Source organism: Etheostoma cragini, chromosome 1 (assembly GCF_013103735.1).
Source record: "Etheostoma cragini isolate CJK2018 chromosome 1, CSU_Ecrag_1.0, whole genome shotgun sequence".
NCBI lineage: Eukaryota > Metazoa > Chordata > Actinopteri > Perciformes > Percidae > Etheostoma > Etheostoma cragini.
This window is the reverse complement of record NC_048407.1, coordinates 388000-393455: the sequence shown is the minus strand read 5'-3', so window position 1 is coordinate 393455 and position 5456 is coordinate 388000. Positions and strand designations below refer to the sequence as shown.

Here is a 5456-nt window from a genome sequence, read left to right as displayed (position 1 = left end):
GAGACTTCAGATACAGTATTAGGGACCACTAAGGTCTATATAAAAGAGACTTCAGATACAGCATTAGGGACCACTAAGATCTACATAAAAGAGACTTCAGATACAATATTAGGGACCACGAAGGTCTATATAAAAGCATCCAAAGAGCACCATGTTATGGGACCTTTAAGTCCTAATAAAAATGTAAAGTATATGAAGTGTATCCCACTTGGGATGCTTTCTCTTTTATTTATCTGTTATTTAATTGGTTACAACTGAATCAGCTTGAGGTAATCATGGGACACAACAGAGAGGCACGCATGCTTATTGCATGTTGCCGTTTACAGTAATTAATAATAAACAGGCAACATGTAGACCCACCATTTGCGAATGCATTACCTTTGCATGCATGACCTTTTAGAATATTTATGAAGTACTGAATGCTCTTAGGATTAGGTGTTCTTAGTATTTACTTTTTTTAAATTCACATTGATTGAAAACTGGCTCCAAGGACACAAATACTTGGGGATTTAAGCCGGATGCCTACCAGACTCTGGAGATATTCCCCGGAGATGGCCCCAGGGGCTAGAATCAGAACGCGCCGGAGGAATTACATATCCTATCGAGGTTGTGAAGAAAGAGCTGCAGCACGTGGCTTTGGCTCCTTTGTCTTTCGCCAATGCTTCTAAAAACCCTGCACAAGGTCTGTTGAAATTTAAGCAAAACGGGTGCCTGCAGCGTGCGGTCCATGTACAGAGGCTTAGTTCTCTTTGCTGTGGCCACGGGTTTGGTTCCAACCTGCGGCCCTTTGCTGCATATCATTCCCCCTCACTCTCTCCTTTCATGTCTAAGCTTTCCTATCAAATAAAGGTTTAAATAGCCAGAAAACACTAAACAGTTTTGTGGAATAGTGCCTTAAACTGTGCTAAAATGGAGTCTAATTTTACAAGGGCGTGGTTTTTAGGTCTAGCTTGTGTAAGTCCACATTCTCTGAGACCGGTTTTAGTAAAACTACATCTTTAAAATAGATGCAGTGCCTGTTGAACATTGCCAAATGTTCAACAGCTAACAAAGCTAACTTTATGGTAAAGAACAGTCCTCACAGGAAACCAAACAACTCCTGAATCTCATCTGGTCAAATGAGAGAAACCTTTTTCTACAGGCCAAACTGGGCCTGATCCAGCTTCAAGCAGCACAGAAATCCTGTTTGGATGTCTTCCATTTCCTCTCCAGAACTACAAAATAGCGCTGCCTGCTCACAGCATTTCAAAGACATCAATGTGTACAGTGTGTTTAACCTCTGTTGTGGTATGTAATAAAGTATGCAGCATTGTGCATGGGAGAGTGTGATGCATGAAGGAGAGAGCATTATAAAACCATCATAAATGAAAAGAGGCTGCAGATAACAGTCCCTAAACACTGCTGCTTCTCTCCTACTATCCATAATCATTGAAGAAGTGGTGCATTACACAGCGGCCAAACACAGCGCAAACACTCGGCCATTTAACCACGACTTAACACATAATTCCGCCTACAGAGGACGGATATTAGCTGTGTCATCCAGCAGAGAGGAAAGCAAAATTTGGTATTCGTTCTACGGTTTGAGATGCGGAGAAAACGGAACATCACATCAAACTGCATGCTGGCATCATTAAGTTTAATCTTTACACTTCTTTATTCCTCTTCATATATATTTAAGATCATTTTAAATTATCTTCTTCTTTTCACTAAGTTGTACTGCAGGTATTTTAACACCAACATAATGACACAATCATTTTTCATGCGTGTATGTTCTGGGAGAATGTCTACAGCTGCATAAGGCAGCTCATTTCTCAATTTGGGTAATTAGGTCATCTCTACAGGGTCTCAAATGCCAGAGGGATGTCATAATTAAACCACATATGATTATTTATTACACGTGATTATTTTAACTGTTTTCCGCTTCAACAACACAGTTCAAGATTCAACCTATCCACTTGTAGTGTTGGCCACATGCTCATCGCCTCGACAACAGCTCTCACCCGCTCGGCTTGTGTTTGTTACCAGACTAACTGACTAACTGACAGTTACTAGTGCTAGAAAACTACTCAAAGCCAAGCTTCCAGAATAAATATGATACAGTCCACAGTATGAATCAATTCTACAAATCCATCGTCCGTAGTCTGTGTGTAAGCCTGTGCTGTGGATACTAATACTGCTGCCTGCGGTCGCTGCAACAATGCGGATAATATTTAAACACTTTCAGTGCTAATAATTGTTTCGTATTTTGATTTAAAGAAATTCTTTCACCGCAGGTCATTTCTGCTACTGCCCTGATACAACAACATGATTTGGTCAATTTTACTCTACAAATAATACACTGCTCCTGTGACATTCAAAGGTCTAGACCCGGGAGCACCGAGCACCCATCATCCCACTCGAACATCCTGACACTATCCACATGCTTTTCAGTCCAATTGATACTACTTAGACAAAAAATAATAAGACAACTATTTGAATACAGGTTGCAGCAGCTCAGATAACACCGTTTGGTGGCTGATTGGCTGTAATTGTGTGACTGAGCTGTGGGGGGCTGGCTTTAAAGGCCAGCAGTCTGCTTGGTGCTAACCTGGTAGTGTCAGTCCAGGCTGCAGATGAATAACAGATGTTGGCTGACAGTGAGGACCATTTGTCATTTCACTGTGTAAGCAAAACAGGCTAGAGGGTGTCACCATAAGTCAATGTCACAGGCATGGAGGGCGAGGAAAGGAGCCAAACGTTTCAATACTATTTAGCCCTCTCTGCTTTGTACCATTGTGTCTCTGATGACCAACACCATGGCTCAGTACAGACTGCTGTGAGTGTCACCTCCGCGACCCCCACACCATCACTGCTGATACTCGCTCTTCTTCTATGATCCCGATAAATAATCTTGATGTCTCACAGATCTGGAGATCTGCCCAAACTGAATTCATGGGGCTCAGTTCAAAAGAACTTGCTGAGCATGTATTGCCTTGGAACAGAGTTGGTTTAGTGGAAAAGATTTTCCGTTTCTTCCAATGTCCAATTTGTGCTTGTTTCTGTACTGAGGAAAGGAGATGCAAGAAGATCTGACAGCTAAATGTGAAATGGATTTTCTTTCCTGCCATCACTACAGTAGATTGTTTTGAATAATATCCCTGTCAGTCTATTATTACCTAATGTGACCAACTGCCTCAGTATGCAGGATGACACCGATTTTAATGATTGTACCATGTTTTCAAGCAGTTGCTTTCACGACACTGAGATTTACAACAGTTTATGCAATTGAAGTGTTGGACTGTTGGAATCTAAACAGTAAATAATGATATTTTACTAGCGTGAAATGCATATGCAGTTAAATGAAACAGCACTATGTTAAGTTCTCACTCAGTCCCACCTCTAACAAACAGCTGCAATGCCTGGAGCTGGTTTAGAGCTACAGCATATGAAAAATTGCCCATTAATGGTCGACAATAATAAACAGCTTGGTTGTCTCATGATGAACTGTATTTTTGTCCTTCTATTGGCATGGTTTAAATAAATGTCAAAAAGCTAATACCAGACTAAAGCTGTGAAATGCTTGCATCTCCGGCTGCTTCGTTTCTCCAGGCTCGGCGGCGCCATTGTTTTTGATGTTCTCCTGAGAATGATGACTTCTTTTATTTCTAGACAGAAAAATTTCTAACAGCAAAGCTACATTCCTCATCTTGACGGGACTCCATATTTACCTCAGCGCTCTGGGGTTCGGCCATTTCTTCCGGAGCTCAGCTCAAGGGCACCATCTACACACACACACACACACACACACACGAGAAGCTTTCTCCCAGTTGTTTTGTGTGACTGCCGCCAGATGCACTTAGCTCCATTTGGATTTGGTCCTCTCTCTCTCTCTCTCTCTCTCTCTCTCTCTCTCTCCCTCTCTCTCTCTCCCTCCCTCCCTCCTCGCAGCACGATTGCATGTTATTTTGTGTCGCTGTCATAAAGCTGCCTGTGACTAACTATGACAAAATCCCTATCAGAAAAAAAGCAACAAGACATCACACAAGAGGAGCCGTGATGCAAACAGCCGAATCCCTGCGAGAGCGCAGGCCCTGCAGCCACACCATCCACTGCATCAGTCAAATGCCTCCAACAGCTAAATCTAACCACAACTTCTCCATACCAATGAAACCTCGCCCCCCCATTCAAAAAGGTACAATATTATCACTTCACAGACAGCTGCCAAAAGGATATTAATCAAATTCAATTGCAGAGGAGATTGGATACAGAGATCCTGTTGTGTGCGGTTAATAAGAGACTGACTCTGCTCAGAAGGCCAGCTCTGATGCAGTGTTATGAGAAGAAATGTATGGAATTGGAAGGAAGAAAGGTATTCACAGTTTGGACATTGATCTAACACAATGAACCAGCGTGACAAACAATGAATAGAGATAGAAAGACATAATGAGATGAGAAAGAGAGAGAGAGAGAGAGAGAGAGAGAGAGAGAGAGAGAGAAAGATGCGATGACAGAGAAAGCAAAGGTAAAAAAACTTTGATGGGAGAGAGAGAGAATAAGAGGGAGAGACAGGCCTCAGCAGCGCATCACAGCTGGGGATTGGTTGCTTCCCGATGCTTTCAGTCTGTTTTTCAACACCTCCCAATTTACGTTTATCAAATTATTCAAATTTTCACACAAACAATTTGTTCTGGACGATGGAATAGGAGCTGAGAGGGTGGATAATGTGTTCTCTTCACCACGAAGGATAACAAAGATGGACGGTCCAATAATAGACCACCCATAATAGATCAAGTAGTAGGAACACCTAACACATTCCAATATCTATGATTTTAAAAATCCCAATAAATTTGGCTCAAGAAAGTGGACATTGCAACATTCACTAAAGGTAGAACATATAACTGCTGTAGTACCATTGGCTCTTCTCTTAGAGAGTACAGTTTGACACCATGCTAAGTGACCACAGGTTTTTAAATTGTTGCTCTTGATTAAGCAGATTCAATTTATGTGAATCCTCTGAGCCCAATTATGCTGCATTGCTTTAACTCATTGATTGTTGAATGTAATGTTTCTTTGCAGTATAGTACTCTATTAAACTAATCAGTTCTCAGTCGGCACATTAGGCTGCTTCCTATGGAGCATTGAGTGTCTGTTCCTCTGCTTGTCTTTCTCATGTAGTCCAGGTCACGTGGGCTCCTCTAAAACCTTTTCTGTCTGCGCTGCCTAAACAGAAGACAGGCACAGCATCTATTACTGCAGCAGCCTGCTCACCTTGATTGTGCTTATTGACTTTGTAGAAACAGTTTTGGAAGTCTGAAAGATGCCGAGTCATGTGAACTAGTCCCCCAGCCGACCAGACTGGGAGGAGACGAAGCCATTACAAGGCAGAGGTCAGGAAGTTTCAACATTGAGAAAATTACGTGCAAAGGTCAAAGCGGTTTGCTCTTTTCTTTGGCCCTTTTAAAAAAATCAATCATAGG

At 41.9% G+C, this 5456-nt stretch overlaps 1 long non-coding RNA gene across 1 annotated transcript in view; it reads right to left on the bottom strand.

Annotated features, from left to right (window-relative positions):
- LOC117945827 overlaps nt 1-352 on the bottom strand; it is a 10542-nt gene extending 10190 nt beyond the window's left edge. The window contains exon 1 of the long non-coding RNA XR_004656910.1: nt 342-352. This is a non-coding gene — a long non-coding RNA (uncharacterized LOC117945827). The remainder of the gene's footprint in view (nt 1-341) is intronic.
- Nucleotides 353-5456: the final 5104 nt, after the last annotated feature.